General features: G+C 49.7%; 2 long non-coding RNA genes and 1 other non-coding gene across 4 annotated transcripts; 2 read left to right on the top strand and 1 right to left on the bottom strand.

Moving 5' to 3' along the window:
- Positions 1 to 342: 342 nt before the first annotated feature.
- LOC139029830 (uncharacterized) lies at positions 343 to 15,886 on the top strand. The gene is made up of 5 exons (XR_011482065.1): positions 343 to 1,887; positions 2,849 to 3,081; positions 14,295 to 14,434; positions 15,060 to 15,190; positions 15,572 to 15,886. It is a non-coding gene; the product is annotated as an uncharacterized lncRNA (long non-coding RNA).
- On the bottom strand, positions 12,814 to 14,351 carry LOC110139939 (uncharacterized). 2 transcript variants are annotated; one of them, XR_002314622.2, is made up of 3 exons: positions 14,263 to 14,351; positions 13,330 to 13,546; positions 12,814 to 13,189 (listed from the first exon to the last, which is right to left on the bottom strand). It is a non-coding gene; the product is annotated as an uncharacterized lncRNA (long non-coding RNA). The 2 variants fall into 2 exon arrangements; XR_011482066.1 differs by having other exon boundaries at positions 13,330 to 13,660; positions 14,263 to 14,335.
- Positions 12,911 to 12,983, top strand: TRNAG-UCC (transfer RNA glycine (anticodon UCC)). The gene has a single exon. It is a non-coding gene; the product is annotated as a tRNA-Gly (tRNA).
- Positions 15,887 to 20,359: the final 4,473 nt, after the last annotated feature.

Raw genomic sequence — 20,359 nt, forward strand, 5'->3', positions numbered from 1 at the left:
CTCGCAGCGGGCAGCCCTGGGGCGGGCGGGGCCTGTTGCCCGGAGACCAATGTTTTGCCGCGGCAAACTGGGTCTCTGGGCCACCGCGGGGGGGCAGCCTGGGAACCCGAGCCGGGCGTGGGAGCGGGCTGGGGAGGGGCGCCGGTGGCCGGGGGTCTGGGGCCGAGAGAGCCCGGCAGATATCTGGAGTCGGGAGGGAATCGGAGACCCGATTTGAGGGGAATGAAGCAGGGATATTAGGGCAGTTTCGGGAGTCAAGGAGGCTGTGATTACGGACGAGAAAGTATTAGGGGTCAGTTTGAGGGAGGTGGGGAGGGGTTTGGGGAAGAGAGGTGTTGGAGGAAGCTTGGAGAAGCCACGGGAGGAGATTGGGAGGGCGAGGGGGGGCGGGTAGGAAGTTGGGGATAGTTTGAGGGACCCTGGACAGGCTCCCCCTACCCCCTACCCCCAACCTCGACATGGGTGAGTGAAGGGCGTGGGAAACTAGACGTTTAGGGGATTCAGAAATGACAAAGGACTGGGGTGAGGGCAGGGAGTTTGGGTAGAGGGCTGATATTTGCAGACCGAGACAAATTTGCAGGCCGGGGCAGAGCTGAAATTTAGGGGGGACCAAGAAGTGAGGGTAGAGAGCTTGGGGGAGATACGGGTCCCTGAGGAGAAGGAGGAGGCTTAAACGGGACGGAAACAAGGGTGAATCAGAGGAGAGGGTGCCCTTGCCACTTCCAGGTTCCTGGCGGGAGGGCTTCTCCCCGCCCATTGTCCCCGGCCTGGCCAGGACGTCCGGAGACATCTCAGGGGACGCGACGTCGGGGTTATGTAATACAGCCAGGCCCCGGGGAGGGGCGGAAGTTAGGACTCCCGGGTTCCTTTCACGCCCCATCCCAAGGGAGGGACAGGGATCGGGATCCCCAAGCGGCTTGTGACATCACATGTGGGCGGAGTCCATCACAGGCAAGAACTCGTTTTCTTGTTCACCCCGACTCGGGAAGCGGGGACTGAGATGAGACCCTGGGTGGGGAAGGGTATTCTTAGCAATGCCTCTGGCTGAGGCGGCCTGATGGCCAGGGCTGTGAGGCAAGAGATCCAAGGAGTGCTGATCCCTTTCATTCCATTCATTCAACAAATATGTACTGAGCGCCTACTGTTGTGCCAGTCACGTCCTGGGTGATGGGGACCCAGCCGCAAACAAAACAGAAATCCCTGACCCCAGCAGCCCCTGATTCTGTGCCCAGACCTACTCCATCCCAGTCAAAGGTGGTTGAAACTAGACCTTCTTCACTCAACAGAGCCCCAAATCACGGATCCTCCCACCCAAACTTCCCTGGTGTAGGGGGCAAAACACACTGGCTCAGCGCCTGAGTCCCCTGGTCTCTGAATGACTGCATCTCTGTTGCCCCCACCCCCGTGGCCTGTCACTTCCTCCCATCCTCATGCCCCCCACAGGGCATGACTAGAGATGCTGGTCGTTGGCGAATCACTCCGACGTCATTACAGCCGGCAGTGCTATCACCATGTCCCTGAGTTGTCATCAAGAAGCCTCAGTCTGTCCCTGTGAACACCTCTGGGGCGTGAGGAGGGGGCACTGCCCTGCTGCCAGGGACGCCTCAGCCCCCGCAAAGGCAGTGACTTGCTTCCGTCCAAACCCTTCATCAGAAGGTTCTGGAAGACACCTTTCTAGCTTTCCTCAGTCCTCCTCCAGGCAGCCTCCTTGAACTCCCCGTCACTCCCCTTCAGGTCCTTAAGCTCTGGACCCTGACCCTTTGGACCTGTTCCTCTGATCTCATCTGCTCCCATACCTTCAAGTTTGAGGAGCCTTCGCAGCCAGACCCCTGAAAGGACACATTCCCGTATTTCTCCAAAGCCTCAGTTTCCACTTCTCTTAAATGGGTATGCAGTGGGGCCTGGCTTCCACACTGGGTGATGGGTGATTTGGACGCAGTCACTCCTATGATGGGCTGAGCACAGGCTGGGACATTGTGAGAGCTCAGTGAATTCTGCTGGCCCAGGCACAGGGGATGTAGGTAGTAGTGAGAAGTGGGGGTCAGGGGGGGAGGGAAATTTACTTTTTCAAAGTATACTCTTTTGTATTTGCCAATATGCGTGTGTGCCAAGTTGCTTCGCTTCAGTTGTGTCTGACTCTGTGACCCTCTGGACTGTGGCCTACCAAGCTCCTCTGCCCATGGGATTCTCCAGGCAGGAATACGGGGGTGGGTTGCCATTCCCTCCTCTGGGGGATCTTCCCAAACCAGGGATGGAACCCACCTCCCTTATGTCTCCTGCATTGGCAGGTGGGTTCTTTATTACTAGCGCCACCTGGGAAGCCCATTTGCCAATATATGTTCCCTCAACTTTTTTAAATCCCCCTTTTTAAAGTTTAAAAATGACCCTCTTTGGACGAACTTTGAAACTTACCTGGGCCTCCCCTACCCACACCTGCTCTTCCTCCTCTTGGGCCTCATGTCAGGGATGACCCCACCATCCCACTCTCTCCTGAGCAGAGACGCAGGCCGCATCTTGGCTGCCTCTTTCCCCTCCCAGCCTCTCAGCTGCCAAGTCTGGCCCTTCTTGCCTTCTGACTGTCTCAAATCTGCTCTTCCCTCTCCTCTTACTCCTCCCTAGGTCCAGGCCCCTCCTCTCCTCCCCTCAGTACCTCCAGGAAGCAGTCAGAAAGGTCTTCAAACCTGCCTGTGTCTCCCCTCCTCAGAACCTGCCATGGCTTTCCCAGTGCCCCTGGGGGAAATAGTCCAGGCTCCTCACCATGGCCCAAGGGGCCCAGGGTTGTCTAGTCCTTGCTCACTTTTCTAGCCTAATTCTTCGGTCCAGCTGCACAATTCTTCTTGCCTTAAAGGATCCTCCAGCCCAGTGCCTTTGCCTGCTGGTTGACGTCCCATCCAGACAACATAACCATCAAGACACCTGCCTAAAGCTCTGTGTCCACTACGGTCAGGGACAGCACTTGAGCGTGCCTTCCATCCACAGCCGAAGGGTTCTGCCTGAATTTTCATCGAGACATCATTCTACAGGGCAGTTTCTGTTCTGTGGCATTTCAAAGACGAGAAAGATGCAGACATTGAACCTCAGGTGAGCGTGGTATAAAATCTTTGAGGCTGATTCTGAGAGTAGGCACTGAAAGACTCGCAGGATATCAGAATAGGAAGGTGCCCCCAAAGGATCCAAGTGCAAAGGGGAGACCCAGGCCCAGAGGGAGCAGGGTTCTCGGCTCTTCCCACTGCCTGGGGCTATCGTGTCCCTGACTTGCAAGAAAGGGAAGAATCATAGTTGAATTGAATCAGCCCAACAGTGGGGCGCCGGGCTGAGCCCTGACTGGTGACACAGAGACCCCAACTTTGGTGACAGCAGACCTGCCTCTGTCCCCAGTCTGAGCCCCAACACTGGCCCAGGCTTGAATCCCTGACCCTTAGCACAGTATGAGCCCTGAAACTGGCTAAGACCCAGAACTAAGCCCATCCGATCCACTACAGAAACTAGCCAAGAAGTCAGAGCCTCACTCCCAAGCCCTCTGCCTGGCTGGTCCGGCATGACTTCCTGTGACCTCCGCATCGTACTCCCATAGAAGTGGAGCTGAGAGCTGGGGGTGGGATTCAGAAAGGCGAGAGAGAATAGGGACAGGGCTTCGGGAAGGGTGGGCTGAGGGATGGAGACGAATGTCAGAGGGGCACTTGGGGAAGGGGCGGCAAGGTTAAGAATAAAGGCTAGGATACGGAAGGGGAAGCTGGATAACGGTCAGGGGGTGAAGAACAGAGGGGAAACTGAGGCGTGGGGGACCAGGAGACAGGGCACTGCGCGGGATGGAGGGGCTAGGGGCGCTCATTCGAGGCTGGTCACAGCTCCGGAGATGCGGGTTGGGGTCGCAGTTGGGGCAGCGCAGGGACGGCGGGGGCCGGTCGTCCGGCCGCAGCTACGCGGAGAGGCCCAGCTGAGCCCGGCCCCACTCCCCTCGCCCCCCCGCTGCCTCCCCCTTCCGCTCCCCGGAAGCGCTGAGTCGTCCTGCCTTATCTGGGGGCCGCTATTTCGGGCTCCGCTCCGAGCGCGGGGACTATTTTTAGCGGCGCTCGGGTAAAAATGGACGCGGCTCCGCGCGAGTTCCCGAGGCCGCGCACGCTCCCTCGCGAGAACTGGGGGCCGCGCGCCTGAGTCACCGCCCGCCCCCCTGCGAGGAGCGCGGACACCCGCCCATCCGCACAAACTCTTGGATTCCTGAGTGCTTGGAAGCCAGCGCGGCTCAGAATATTCCAGGACCGTCGGGAAGCATCCACCCGGGCTTGAGCTGTGAGGGCCGGCTTTTGGGCAGAGGCACCGCGCCCCCTGGTGGCCCCTGCGGGGATCGCAGGCAAGGGCCGGGCCAGGAGTTCACACACCCCCACAAACCACCCCACACACACACCCTCGGCTGGCCACACACCCATTTTATAAATGAGGAAACTGAGGCCCGGACATGAACTGGGTTGGGGGTCTCGCATCATGAATTGCAAGGTACTGCTCGTTCAGTTTCACCTCCAGCACTTCCCTTCATGGAGAACTCACTACCTATCAGAAAACTAGGCACCCTATATTTTTATAAACAGCATCTAGCTAGTCACTGGACAAGTATTTATCAAGGTCTTAGTGTGTACCAGGCAACATGCTAGGTGATGAGGACACAGCAGTGAACGAGACAGACCTCAAATATCCTTGGTGTTGTGGGGCTGACATTCTAATGGGAGTGACTGAATAAATAAGATGATTTGGGACATCCGTGGTGGTCCAGTGGTTAAGACTGTCCTTCCACTTCAGACGCATGGGTTCGATTGCTGGTTGGGGAACTTAAGATTTCGCATGACATATGGCATGCCCCTCCCCCCAACCAAAGACCGTAAGATGATTTCAGATTGTGGTAAGCACTGTTAAGAAAATAAAATGGGAGGATCTATTATAATTAGAGGAATGCTTTGGTAAAAGTGGACTTCCCAGATGGCTCAGTGATAAAAGAATCCTCCTGCTGATGCAAGAGGCGCAGGAGACTTGGGTTCCATCCTTGGGTAAGGAAGGTTCACCTGGAGTAGGAAATGGCAACCCGTTTCCAGTATTCTTGCCTGGAAAATTCCATGGACAGAGGAGCCTGGCTGGCTACAGTCCGTGGGGTTCGCAGAGTTGGACGGGACTGAGCACCCACACACTGTAAGAGTAATCCAGGGGAAGCCTTTTTCTAAGGAGGTGACACTCTAAAATGATCTGGTTTCATTCAGTCCCCTTACCCTATTTCATAGACTTGGAAACAGGAACCCAGAGAAGAATCACTAGGGGACTGAGCTTGTATAGTGTAGATTGCATGAGTTTTCACTGAACTGATTGCTCAGCTTCAGTTTGGTTTCCTCCTGAGCCTAGTTGCTCATCACCTCCCAGCAGATAGATGCCATTCATCATCAATAATAGTAATACTGATTACTGGTTTTTAAATAATAGCTACCTCTTATCCAGCACCTACTTTTTACTGAGCAGTCTACTAAATGTCTCACCTGCATTAATTCATGTAATCCTCATCCTGACACTCAGAGGTGAGATCATAATCCCACACCCTATTAACAGATGAGAAAATCTGTTTTCCCATCTCCCTTTGCTTCCAGCCACATGAGTATCTATGGTTTTGCCGAACTTCTACTTTTTTTTTTTTGGAAACCACCCCTTTTTCAAGTTCAGTTCACCTGATTGTCTTGGGGCTCACCCCATCCTGGTTCCAGAGAAGGATACCTGACCTAGGTCCAGCCAGTCAGAGTGTTCCAATTGGGCTGGCCTCTGAGAACAGTGATTGGGTCAGAGGTGAATATGTGACCCATTTAAGACAATGAATGATGAACCCTTGAGCAGGAGCCCTTTCTCTCCTCTGGGATGGCTAAGAGGATGAGATATGAGCCTAAAGCTGTTAGGGCTGTCTTTGCTACTTCAAGGAATGTCTTCCTGAGGAGAAAACCAGAGAAATAAGAAACCCAGATATGGGACAGTGACTTTATATCATTGTTTACGCTCCTGGATCAAGCTGTGACTGAAGCTGGTTTTACTCCTTGACCTTTTGAAAATGTGAGCCAATACACTTCCCTGAGCCAGTTTGCATTTGAAACTGAGAGACTCCTAATTAATTCACTTTTGCTTTCTAACCACCCCCACAACCAGGAACTTTCCACCACCTCTAGTCCTTGGCAGTGGATAACTGTACCCCCTGAAGTACCCATTCGTTAAACACACACACACACTCACACACACACCCATGGAGGCATGGACTGCTTGTATACACCTGAGCCCCCACCCCTCATCGGGCAGGCACTCCTGTGGTGGCTCTGGGTCTGCTCATCTTCCTGTCCCCAGGTATAGACCAGAATGAGAACCCAACTCCGAGCCTACTGTTCTGGGAAGGACTGCTTTCCACTTTCATCACTGGCTGATGATGGGTTTACCCTACGGCACCCTCCACTTTCTCCCACTGTCAGGATTTCAGCCTTGTCTGAGCTCTGCCTGCCTCCCAGCCTCTGCTTCGCCATCTCTCCTGCACTCCAGACCCATGTATCTAGAAGCTTCTTGGATGCCTCCCCCTGGTTGTCCCACAGAATTTCACCCTGTCCTCAATATCTTCCTCCTACGCCTGTGGTTCCTTCTCCCAGGCCCCCAGCTTCCACTTAGTCCCACCTAGATCCTGTCTCTTGGACCAGAGTCCTGTTGGTGCCTCCCTCCCCTTACCTCCCATAGCCTATCACTCATCTCCATTCTTTTTTTCCCCCCACACTGTGCAGCCTGTAGGACCTTAGTTCCCCAATCAAGGATCAAACCTGTGCCCCTTGCAATGGAAGCTCAGAATTCCTAACCACTGAACCGCCAGGGAATTCCTCTATTCTTTTTGTTTTTTTTTGGACTGCTCTGGATCTTCATTGCTGTGCTCGGGCTTCCTTTAGTTGCAGCAAAGTCTTTCGTTTCTGTGCACAGGTTTCTCACTGCGGTAACTTCTCCTGTTGCAGAGCACGGGCTGTTGGGCGCACCGGCTTCAGTAGTTGCAGCATGTGGGCTTGGCAGCTGTGGCAGACTCGGTGTCCTGTGGCATGTGGGGTCTTTCCAGACCAGGGGTAACTGTGTCCCCAGCATTGGCAGGCCAACTCCTAACAAATGGACCACCAGAGAATTCCTCTCTCCATTCTATCTTTTAAAGATTTTATGTGTTCTCCTTCCTCCTCCTCCTCCTCACTCTGACCCAGCTGCCTCCTTGGACCCCTTTCCCCACTTCTTCCTTCATATCTACACTCATCCCTGGTTTCCTGCCCTGGATCTGCCCCTTCCCACCTGCAAGGATTTTACTAAACCACAAACCCGCTCTTTTCAGGTCTCTCCCCTGCTCAGAGCCTGCTGTGGCTCCCCATGCTCTGGTCCTGTGATCTGCAAGGCCTTCCGTGGCCTTCTGTGGCCTGCTGCTTTATTTAACTCCATCTCTTGCCCCACCTCCCTTTCCCTAACACACGCCACTTCACCTTCAAACAATACTCTGAACAGCTCGCCTTTCTCCAGTGCCTCGTGCATGTCTCCCGACTCAAACATTCGGCTGTCTCTGCCTAAGTGCCTTTCCCATCCTTCTCCACCTAGTGAATAGTGCTCCGTGCTTTGAGGTCCAACACAGCGATCCCCTCTGCTGAGAAACCTAACGCGACTCCCTCCAACCTAAGCCAGTCCCAGCCTCTCAAGTAACCTGGTGGCTGTTGTAGCTCATTCTCTGCCTGGCAGCATGCCAGGCCCTTTGCACACACGGCCTTACTGACTTCCCCCCAAACCCTTCAGGGCACAGGAACAAACACTTCCAGTTTTTGGATGAAGAAACTGGGACTCATGGAAGGAATCCCAGCCAGGGAGGGGACGGAGTCAGACTTTGAACTTGTAACCTCAGGCAGCCCGGTTCATCCAGGAGTGTTTTCTCTCTGTTTTGTTTGTTTCAAGGGTTTTTATTTTTGTTTGTTTTTTGCCCATGCCACCCAGCATGTAGGATCTCAGTTCCCTGATCAGGGATCAAACCTGCACCTCCGGTATTGGAAACGTGGAGTCTTAACCACTGTTCACCAGGGAAGTCCCTTCATCTCCGTTTTGTAAGTTTTTATGGTGTTTTTAATAAGGTCACATGCGTGCGTGCTAAATTGCTGCAGTGGTGTCCAACACTTTGTGACCCTGTAGATCGAAGCCCACCAGGCTTCTCTGTCCATGGAATTCTCGAGGCAAGAATACTGGAGTGGGTTGCTATGCCCTCCTCCAAGGGATCTTCCCGACCCAGGTATTGAATCTGCGTCTCTTAGATCTCCTGCCTTGGCAGGCGGATTCTTTATTGCTAGCGGCACCTGGAAAGCCCAATAAAGGCACGCGTGTATATAAATATTTATGAATAAAAAATGTACTCTGTACATCAAGTGGCTGCAAAGTCCTGCCTGGCGCTGTGGTCTCTCCTGGCTAAGTAGCTTCTTCACCTGGGTCTGGTGCAGAGAGGAATTTGAGAGCATCCATTAAGGCCAAGTTTTTGACATGAGCCTCAGTCGCTCTGTTTGAACCTGCTTCTGACATGGATTGTTCCAGAACAATCACAAGAAATCCTGAGGCTCAGTGACCACTGGAACAAGTTGCACCCCATCATCTGATGCCCTCCCAGATAGAAAGACAGCAAATCCCATGGACCAGCGCTGTCCACAAGAAATAGGACCTGAGCTTGAATGTCCTAGTAGCTCCCCTGCAAAAGCCAAAAGAAACAGGTGAACATAATTTTGTTCCTGTATTTTATTTAACCAGATAGATGCAAAATATTATTTCAACATGTACTTAATATCAGCAGTCTTCTTTTTTTAAAAAATTATTTATTTTTGGCTGTGCTGGGTCTTTGTAGCTGCTCACGGGCTTTCTCTAGTTGTGGTGAGCAGGGGCGTCTCTCGTTGCAGCGCACAGGCTCCTCACTGCGGTGGCTCGCTTGTTGTAGAGCGTGGGCTCTAGACTGTGCAGGCTGCATAGTTGTGCACAGGCTTAGCTGCCCCAGGGCACGTGGAATCTTCCTGGACCAGGGATAGAACTTGTGTCCCCTGCATTGGCAGGCAGATTCTTAACCACTGGACCACCAGGGAAGTCCAGCAGTTTTCTTAACGAGATAGTTTATGTTCTTTTTTTTTCTTTTTTATCACACTAAGTATATGAAATGTGATGTGGATTTTACCCTCACAACACATCTCATTGTGGACCAGCCATGTATAAAGTGCTTAAGAGCCATGCCTAGCCATGTTGGACATCGCGCAGTAGCCAATGCCTGACCGGGGATCTGGGAGTATGGCTTCCTCAGAGTTCACATTTAACGTGAGATGGTGTGCCTCCAGGTGACAGCAAAGCTTCACATCAAAAACCTAGACTCTGAAGCCAGACTACAGGGTTCAGACTCTGAAACTTCCAAACTGAAACTCTGGCCTTTCTGCACCTCAGTTTATTCCCCTATGAAAGGAGAATTGGCAAGACATCAGAGGGGGTTTTGTGAGGATTAAATGAATTAATAGATATTTAAGCACTTAGAACAAGACTTGGCACATACTAAGTGCTGTACAAGTGTTTGACTTTTATTATTATTTGGAATTTTGTGAGAAAATCTCTCAACTCCACTTTAAGAGTTGAAGACTGAAAAACTCCCTTAAAGACTCCCCATCCTCGTGGAGATGTCAGAGCATGGTGGACACACCCGACTTCTAACCATCATCTGAAGGACACCTGGACCACTCTGGGCTCTCGAGGGCACGTGCTTTAACATTCCCACTGGAACAGGTGTGTGCAATCACAAAGCTTTCGACACCTCCCGGTCTAAACTCTGCCACGTATTTTCCTGTTCTCGTTTTTCTGTTTTGATCTGTGTAATGGGTTGAATGATGTGCCCCTGTGCAACCCAAGATAAGTCCCCCTGAGATCTGTGAATGGGAACTTATTTGGAAAAAGGGTCTTTGCAGACATAATTAAGGTTAGGATCTGGAGATGATATCACTGTGGATTATCCAAGTGGTCCCAAAACCCAACGTCAAGTGTCTTTACAAGAGAAAGGCAGTGGAGGGGAGGAGATTCCCTGGAGGTCCAGGGGTTGGGACTCACACCTCCTCTGCAGGGGGCGCAGGTTCAGTTCCTGGTCAGGGAACTAAGATCCTGGATGCCTTGCAGCATGGTCAAAAAATAACAATAACAGAGGTGCAAGATCTGTACACTGAAAGCTAATAAAACATTGCTGAGAGAAATTAGGGAAGACCTCAATAAATGGAGAAGTAGATATTAAAAGAGAGAGAACAGCGGAGGGAAATTGGAGACGGATTAGAGAAGATGTGGTCGTGTGAAAATGGAGGGAGAGAGGAGACTGATAGAGTCACAAGCCCAGGAACACCTGGGGCCACGAGAAGCTGGAAGAGGCAGGGAAGGATCTTCCCCTAGGAAATTCAGAGGGTGGTCTAATGGTCTAAGAATCTGCCTGCCAGTGCAGGGGACGCAGGATCGATCCCTAGTCCAGGAAAATTCCACATGCCTCGGAGCAACTAAGAAGCTTGAGTGCCACAAACTGAGTCATCGATCTAGAGGCTGCGCTCTGCATCAAAAGAAGCTGCCGCGATGAGAAGCCCGGGCACTGCAACAAGAGCTGCCCCCGCCGGCCGGAACTAGAGAAAGTCCCAGCACAGCAACGAAAACGCAGTGCCACCAAAGATAAATAGATGAAAGTAATAAGAAGAAAAGTTAAAAAAAAAAAAAAAAAAAAACAGAGGGAGTGTGACCCTGCTGATATTTTGCTTTATAATAGGATTTCCGGTCTCCAGAACTGAGAGAGAATAAATTTCTGTTGTTTTAAGCCACCAAGTTTGTGGTAATTTGTTAGGCAGTCACAGGAAATGAATACAGTCTATTTGAGGGCCTGTCCCCTTACACCCTGAAGACAGAGTTTCTGTGGCTTTCAAATGCTGTCTCAAAGGAGAAAACTGAGGCTCAAAAAGAAGGCAGAGTCAGAATCAGATCTCAGGCCCCCAGAACTTCATTCAAGATCCAGGGGCCACTGTGGAAACTCAGAAGGTATTTTGCCTGTTTAAAAAAAAAAATACAGGATGCCTATTGAATTTTCTTTTAAGGCAGTGGTTGAGAACACAAGCTTTTGTTGGAGACCTGGTTTGTTTGCTTCTTTGCTGTGTGGCCTTGATCAAGAGACTAGCCTCCCTGTACCTCGCTTTCTCCTTCTACAAAATAGGAATAACAGGATAAGTCATCTCAGGGACTTTCCGAGCAGTCCATTGGTTATGAATCTGCTTTCCAATGCAGGGGATGCAGGTTTGATCTCTGGTCGGGGAACTAAGATCACACATTCCACAGGGCAACTAAGCCTGCACGTCAAAACTATTAAGCCCATGTTGCTCTAGGGCCAGCACACCACAACTGAGACCTGATACAGCAAAAAAAAAAAAAAAGTCTTCTCAGAAGGCTGTGATGTGGAGTACATGAGGACTGATCAACTTTGTCATTTGACATCGTCCTGAAAGTCTTTGCAAATGCTATAGGACAAGAAAAACAAATGAGATATAAAGATGGGAAGGCAAGAGATAATGCTACCATCTCAAAGAAAGGCTAAGAGAATCAACAAACTATTTTAAACTGAGAATTAGGCCAGATTGCCTGGCCAATTGATAATAGTAACATTAATCAACTAGAAATTATAATAGAAACAAGCATGGGCTCTAGGTGATGGGGCTTCAATAGTTGCAGCATGTGGCTTCAGTAGTTGCAGCTTGAGGGCTCTAAAGCACAGGTTCAGTAGTTGTGGCATTGGGACTCAGTTGCTTCTTGGCATGTGGGATCTTCCTGGACCAGGGATCAGACTGGCGTCCCTTGCATTGCAAGGTGAATTCTTAACCACTGGACCACCAGGGAAGCCCCCAAGCATTTCTCTTGACTTCCCATCACCCTCTGATCTTCCCTGGACAACTGAGATCACTTCCCTACTGGGCTTCCGGCTTCCATCCTTGACCATTCTCCACTCAGAATAAAATCCAAAATTCTTACCATGGCCTTTGCAATCCTACATGATCTGGTCCCTTGACTGCCTGCTCTTATTTCTTGCCATTCTCCCCCTCACTCCGTGTGTTTCATCTTTGTAGGCTTAGCAATTTCCTACCACAGGGGCTTTGCACAAACTGTTCCCACTGCCTTGAAAACTCTCCTCCCTTCACCTAGCAGATTGCCAGTCATCCTGTAGATCTCTTTAATGTTTCTTTGACAGAAAACACTCTCCCGCCCTCCCATTTTCCCACCTCCAGTTAAAATGATGTTTCATACTCTTGTCTTTCATATAACACTTAGGTATGTATGACTATTAGTTCAGTGATTCTTAAACTTTTGGTCTCAAGGTCGCTTATGCTCCTAAAAAGTAATGAGGACTGGACTTCCCTAGTGGCACAATGGATAAGTCCACCTGCCAGTGCAGAGGACATAGGTTTGATCCCTGGTCCTGGAAGATTCCACATGCCAAGCAGCAACTAAACCCACGAGTCTCGCTGCAGCTACTGAAGCCCGAGTTCCTACAGCCTGAGCTCTGTGACAAAAGAAGCCACAACAATGGGAAACCCTCGAAACACAGTGAGGAGCGGACCCCGCTCGCTGAAACTAGAGAAAGTCTGGGCATAGTAATGCAGACTCAATGCAGCAAAAATAAAAATAAATACATAAAAAGTAATGAGGACTCCAAGGAACTTTGGCTGATATGGATTATATCTATCCATATTTACTGTATTAGAAATTGAAGCTGAGATATTTAAAGATTATTTATTGGGTTCATTTAAAAATAATTTTTAAAAAATCAGGTTAACATAAATCCTATATTTTAAATTGAAAACATATTTTGGGGAATTCCCTGGTAGTCCAGTGGTTAGGACTCTGAGTTTCCACTGCAGGGGGCACAGGTTCGATCCCTGGTCAGGGAACTGCGACCCCACAAACCTTGAGTATTGGAAGAAAAAAAAAAAAGCCAACCAACAAATGAAACCAACTGTACTTGAAAGAAAGAGAACATTTACTAAGAAGAGGAGCAGTGTTTTACAGATTACTTTAATGTCTGGCTGGTCAGAAGATAGCTAGGTCTTCTCCTCTGCTTCTGTGCTCAGTGTGTTGAGATATTTTGCAGGTTGCACTGAACATTTGAGAGAGAAAGTGAAAAAGGGAGTTAAGTGTCAGCACTATGATAATCATTTCGACCCTGGGGACCTCAAGAAAGAGTGCTGGGGAACCCCCCAAGGTTCCATGGACTGCACTTTGAGAATCACCCCTTACCTTTTGGTCCTATAGGAACTAAACACATTATCCTGGGAGCTGACCATCTCTGGGGCCAGGGTACCTGGTTCAGGAGACAGTTCTGAGGACATGTATTCTTTGAGCCTCAGTTTCTTCATCGCTAACATGGGGTTGGGCTTCCTAGATGGCTCAGTGGTAAAGTATCCGCCTGCTAATGCAGGAGCTGCAGGTTCGATCCCTGGGTTGAGAAGATCCCCTGGAGAAGGAAATAGCAACCCACTCTTGTATTCTTGCCTGGGAAATCCTGTGTGCAGGAGAGCCTGGCAGGCTACAGTCCATGGGGTCACAAAGAGTCGGACCGACTGAGTGACTAAACAAAAAAGACAGCAACATCATGAGGTTGGTGATGATGAAAATAATAAAAATATGTCCCTCCTAAGGTTGTAGTGAGACCCATAGGAGATAACTGTCCGACTCACACCTGGCATGTAGCATACAACCAACATTTGCGGTGATAGTTTGGGGAATGTCATTTTATTTTATTACCAACAGTTTTTATTCATGCAGTTAATTTCTCCAGAGGCCTATCTTATGTTGGGAAAATGGTGATGACTGAGAAGCGCCTGGCCCTACACTCATGGGGCTCCCAGCCCAGTGGGTCAGAGTTTTAATTTGAGGGATTGCCCTTAGCACCAGGTCTCTGAGGAGCATGAGTTCATAAGACTGGGGAGGCAGGGAAAGGCTTTCTAGGGAGTGGGAACAGCATGCAAGGAGCCATGGCAAGTGGAGAAGGGGACAGCTGTGAGCCAGGGGTTTGGCTCGGTTGTGTCCATTTTTGTGCCCCCAAGACGCCTCAATCCTGTTGCTGGTGATAAATACGTGTGTATATCTGGTTCATCTCCCCTCCTTCCCAACCCCTCTTCTTGTATAAAGTTAGTTCCTTGATTCTGGGCTCTTTGAGGGAAGTCCCACCTGTGATCTAACTTCAGTCTCTCGTGCTGCAGATCCTCCTTTTTGCTGTGTATCCAACCAGAGTGCCCCGTGGAAACCTGGGACGTCCCAGCAGAAGAGGTGCCCGGGATGGCGCGGGGTCGAGTCCAGCGCCTCCACTGTCCCCCATTCGGGGGCCGCCGCTCCGGGCCGGGTGAGTCAGCCCCCGGCGGCTCCCGCGTCATCCCGGCCGCTCGGCTCGGCGCTATTTCGGGTTCCGGGCTCTATAAATAGAGGCTAGCGGAGCTGAGCCGCTCCCCCTCCGCTCGGGCCCCCCTGCGTCCCCGGCCCCGCCGCGATAGCCGGGCCGCGCGTCACCGCGGCTAAGTTTAGAGGCGGGTGGGGACGCTGGCCGGGTCACTGCGCCCCTCGGCCACGCCCTCGCTTCCAGAGCCTTCGGTCCGGCGGCAGTCGGCCCCCAGCCCAGAGTCTCTTGGGCGGCATTAGGGGCGAGGTGTCCTTATGTTCACCATCCTCACCCTAGTCCTTTGGAGGTTCAGAGGAAGTCGAAGTTGGGGGTAGGGGAAGGTTTGGGAATGGGGCAAGGTCTGGACTCCGAGGAGTTGCCCAGGAACTTCGGTTGGGGCTGGACTTTGGAGTATTTGGGAAGAAGGATGGGGAAATGAATACAGTACGGACAGCTGTTAGACTCGAACTCGCAACTCTGGGAGCTGTAAAGATTCGAATTCAGGATCCGAAAGTTCAACTTGGGAACTGAAAGAAGGAATCCAACTTGGAAAATACACTGTAGAATTGAGAGCAACTTTCTCCCCTGTCAGCTAATCAAATAGGCTCAGAGTTAACCTGAACCGCGCTCCGCGGGGTCTTTGCTGCACTTCAGCGAGAGAGAAACGGGTCGGGAGATGGGAAGGGACCGCCCGCCGCCTTCGCTGGGGGGTCTTACCCGAAGGTGGGTACCTGTTCCAGCGCCCCTACAGCTCAAATCTTCTTGTGGGATGCCATCGCCCCCTGGCGGAAAAGACACGAGTTGCAGGTTTCTTTGGTAATTTCCATTCTCCCTTGGGAGAAACTGAGTCCCGCCCAGGCTGGCTTCCTTCTAGAAACCCTCTCTGCCCTTGGATTGAGAGACAAATTTTCATAGGCCATCTCCGTGTCACTGGGGCCTCAGCTCCTTCATCTGTTAAATAAACTATCGATACCTACATGCATGCTCAATCGCTAAGTCGTGTCCGACTCTTTGCGAACCCGTGGACTGTAGCCCGCCAGACTCCTCTGTCCATGGGATTTCCCAGGCAAGAATACTGGAGTGGGGTGCCATTTACTCTTCCAGGGGATCTTCCTCTCCAGGGGACCTTCCCAACTCAGGGATGGAATCCGTGTCTGCTGCGGTTCCTGCACTGGCAAGCGAATTCTTTAACACCAGCCCCTAAGAGGAAGGTAATTATGAGGATTTAGCTCATAGTATGCGCTCAATCTACTTTGATAAAAGTTACATCGTTGATGGTAATATATACATATTCTTTTTTTTTCCATTTATTTTTATTAGTTGGAGGCTAATTACTTTACATCATTACAGTAGTTTTTGTCATACATTGAAATGAATTAGTCATGGATTTACATGTATTCCCCATCCCGGTCCCCCCTCCCACCTCCCTCTCCACCCGATCCCTCTGGGTCTTCCCAGTGCACCTGATGGTAATATATACATATTCTTAAATTTATAAAGTTCCTTTTCCTGAGACTGTGTGGTCTCCTCCATCATCTGTTATTTTTTTTTTTTAAAATCATCTCCAGAACATAAATGACTGTCTGGAACTCTTTTATTTGTGTTTTTTTCTTATCGTCTGTCTCCGATGAAACCATTAGCGCCACAGTACAGGGACCCGGTCTGGTTTGCTGTCCGCTGTATGTCCAGTTGGGCTTCCCAGGTGGCGCTAGTGATAAAGAACCTGCCTGTCAATGCAGGAGACACAGGAGACACAGGTTCGATTCCTGGGTGGGGAAGATCCCCTGAAGGAGGGCATGGCAACCCACTCCAGTGTTCTTGCCTGGAGAATCCCATGGACAGAAGAGCCTGGTGGACGAAGGTCCATAGGATCGCAAAAAGTCGGACATGACTGAAGCGACTTAACACACACACACACACGCACGCACGTATCCCCAGTGCCTGTCACACAATAGATGCTTAATATGTAGTTAGTCAAGGAATGAGTGAACCATGCAGCTCAAGACATGTCTCTGTGGTCTTACTGAATTCTCACAACCTCAGCAGTTACAGATGTGGAAGCAGCAGCTCCAGCAGTAAAGTCGCTTGCTGGAGGACCCTGTTTCTGTTCTTTGTTCATCCAAATAATACATGGGTCAGTAGTCCCTTCTGGTTTCTGGGTACTTTGATACAGCAGTGGTCACAACAGCTTCAGCCCCTGCTCGCCCAGGATGTGGTCAAGGATTATATTATTTTTATGACAGACCTGAATACTGCATATACCGTCTGCCAAATACAGATGTAGGCACTTTCCACATACCTCATTTCATCTTCCTAATAGTTCTGGCGTTGTTATTCTCATTTTAGAGGTGAGCAAACTGACCTACGTGGAGAAACCGAGTTGCTGGCACTAGGTCACACTGCTAATAAAGAATCCTGGGGGAAAATTACGCTCAGAGATGCGATTGCTTATGACGAAAGACTTATCATCAGTGATGACCCAGAAAGAGGACCAGTATCTCCTTTTTTCTTTTATTTATTTATTTTTGGCTGCACTGGGTCTTCCTGGCTGCACGCGGGCTTTTCTCTAGTTGCCAGCAGTGGGGGCTATTTTTCTTGCAGAGCACGGGCTTCTCACTGCCGCGGCTTCTCTTGTGGAGCACGGGCTCCAGGCGTGTGGGCTCAGTAGTTGCGTGAAGGGGCTTAGTTGCCTTGTTTTCCGCATGTGGGATCTTCCTAGACGTGGGATCCAACCCACATCCCCTGCATTGGCAGGCAGATTCTTAAAAACTGGACCACCAGGGAAGTCTGGACCAGTATCTTCTAACTTTACAAGAAAAATAACTAGGAACCCAGAATTTGAGATTCCATTTGTTTACCACATGAGCCATGCAACATGTGGAAGCTTAGTTCCCCGACCGGGAATTGAACCCATGCCCCCTGCATTGGGAGCTGAGTCTTAACCACCAGGGATGTTCCCCTAGAATTTGAGGTTGCTTTTGTGAGGGTCAAATAAAGACATTTTCAGATGAACAAGACTCAGAACTTGCCTATCTAGAACGTTCCCTGAAAGAGTTAGAAGAGAATGTACTCTAGCAAGAAGCAAATGAATTCAGAAGGAAGAAGTTTATAAAAAGTAACAGAAAATTGTTAAGGGTTGAATTGTGCCCCCCCCCCCAAAGACATGTTGAGTCCTAACCTCCATTACTTCAGAATGTGACTTTATTTGGAAATAAGGTTCAATTCCTTGGTCGGGAAGACCCGCTGGAGAAGGGATAGGCTACCCACTTGAGTATCTGCAGACTTCCCTTGTGGCTCAACTGGTAGAGAATCCACAACGGAGGAAACCTGGTTTTGATCCCTGGGTTGGGAAGATCTCCTGGAGAAGGGAAAGGCTACCCACTCCAGTATTACGGCATAGAGAATTCTATGGACTGTACAGTCCATGGGGTCGCAAAGAGTTGGACACGAGTGAGCTACTTTCACTTTCAAGGTCTTTACAGAGACAGGTTAAAATGGGGTCATTGGTGCATGCGTGCTCAGCCACTGTTTGCAAACCCATGGACTGTAGCTCACCAGGCCCCTGTCCATAGGATTTCCCAGGCAAGAATACTGGAGTGGGCTGCCATTTCCTTCTCCAGGGGATCTTCCCAGATCAGGGATGGAACCTGTGTCTCCTGCATTGGCAGGCAGATTCTATACCACTAAGCCACCAGGGAAGCCCAGGAATTTATAAGTCAATTATAGAAATAAAAATTAATTAGAAAAAATATTTTACAGTAGGCTCCTAACAAAAGGTGAAATCAATGGATAGAGACAATATGTTCATGGATATGAAAAAAGTTGTCAATCTTCTTGTTAATTCATCAGTCCTATGCAATTTCCATCCCAATCTCAATAGGAGTTTTCAGGGAACTAGCTAGAAAAGCAGCTACTAAAATCCATCTAGAAGAGAAAATGAACAGGAATGGTAAAGACAGATCTGAAACTGAACAGAGGTGGGAGACTCCCCTCATATGATGTCAAAACATATCTAAATAAATAGCTTGGCATGGAGGCAAGAAGCAGATTTAGAGATCAATGAAGTATAATAGAAATGTCAGAGATCAACCTGTGGATATACAGGAATTTGACAGATGAAAACAGTGGAATATTAAAAACCAGGGAAAAGGACTGACTTTCTCTCTCTCTCTCTCTCTCTCTCTCTCTCTCTCTCTCATTTTTTCTTTTTTGGCTGTTGACAGTGAGGCTTGTGGTATCTTAGTTCTCCGACCTGGGATGGAATCTGGATCCCAGCAATGAAAGCACCAATTCCTAACCTCTGGACCGCCAGGGAATTCCCAGAACTGCCTTTTCAAATAAATGGTGTTGGGGACTTCCCTGATGGTTCAGTGGCTAAGACTCCACATTCTCAATGTAGGGGGCCCTGGATAGGGAACTAGATCTCACACACCACAATGAAGATAGAAGATCCTGAGTTATGCAACTAAGACCCTGCACAAAGAAATAAATTTAAAATAATAAAATTAATGGTACTGGGACAACTATCTATATCCATAATAAATTCCTACCTTAACACATGTTCAAAAATAAGTCTCATGTGGATTCAACACAGAAAGAAAATCAAAACTAGGAAAGTATTAAAAAAATGATAGCCTATATTTATGACTTTGGGGTATGCATGCCTCCATGCCAAGTCACTTCAATCATGTCCGACTCTTTGCAACCCTATGGACCGTAGCCTGCCAGGCTTCTCTGTCCATGGGATTCTCTAGGCAAGAAAACTGGAGTGGGTTGCCATGCCCTCCTCCAGGGGATCTTCCCGACCCAGAGGATTGAACCCATGTCTCTTATGTCTCCTGCATTGGTAGGTGAGTTCTTTACCACCAGCATCACCTGGGAAGCCCCCTTGGTTATGGCCTCTTAAACATACCAAAAGTCAGGATAGACTAGATTGATAAATAGGTGCACATAAACACTAAGAATTTCTGTGTGAGGAACATAAATAGATAAAGTTAAAATATGAAATGCAAACTAGGAGGAAATGTTTGGAATATATGTGACTAACAGTATGGGAATTCATAAAGCACTCCTGCAAATTAATAGTAATAAAAAAGGCATACAACCCCATTTTAAAAATGGGCAAAGGATATGAGCAACCAAGTCACAGAAAACAAAATATTTAAGGGCAATAAACTCACGAAAAAATGTTCTCTCTTCTTAGTAATCAGAGAGCTACAAGTTGGAACAGTGTGATTCGATCTTTCAGGAAATGACTAATACTAACTCATCACCCAGGTCTCTGCTCAGATGTCCCTTCCTCTAGGAAGCTCTTCCTGGCCCTGGGGCTGGATTAGGTGTCCCTGTGCGCACCCCGCTCCCTGGCCCTCTGGGGTCTCCTATCGAGCCCTGCCCACTCTGGGTCACCCCTGTTGAGGAACAGATCTGTCTCTCTGAATGCGTTGTGAGCTCCAGGAGAGCAGAGAGGGGCTGTCGTTATCCTTGGTCACCACTGTGTCACTAGCAGTGCCTCGCACAGAGCTGGGAACAGAGGAGGCACTCGGGGATCATATGTGGAATTAAAGAATGAGTGAACGGGGAAACTGAGGCCAAGTCAATGACAGAACTGGGATTCAAACCCAAGTCTGTACTGAGAGAAGGAACCTAGTTTGATATCCTGCCATCTCTTCTCCTTTAAGCCTTGCCCAGAGCCCGGGCACACTAGAGGCGTTCAATAAGGGCACTGAAATCAAACGGCTTGGCAACCCAAGGCGCTCAGGGCGACAGGGCGACAGCTGTCTCCAACCCAAATCTAAGGACCAGAGAGAGCTGCAGTCCTCCAGGACCATAGAGAGCTGCGCGGGGACCGCCCTTCTACTCTACTCTCTTGGGGAACGTCGGGAGCGGGCTACG

The sequence above is a fragment of the Odocoileus virginianus genome, chromosome 20 (genome assembly GCF_023699985.2).
Source record: "Odocoileus virginianus isolate 20LAN1187 ecotype Illinois chromosome 20, Ovbor_1.2, whole genome shotgun sequence".
Classification (NCBI taxonomy): domain Eukaryota; kingdom Metazoa; phylum Chordata; class Mammalia; order Artiodactyla; family Cervidae; genus Odocoileus; species Odocoileus virginianus.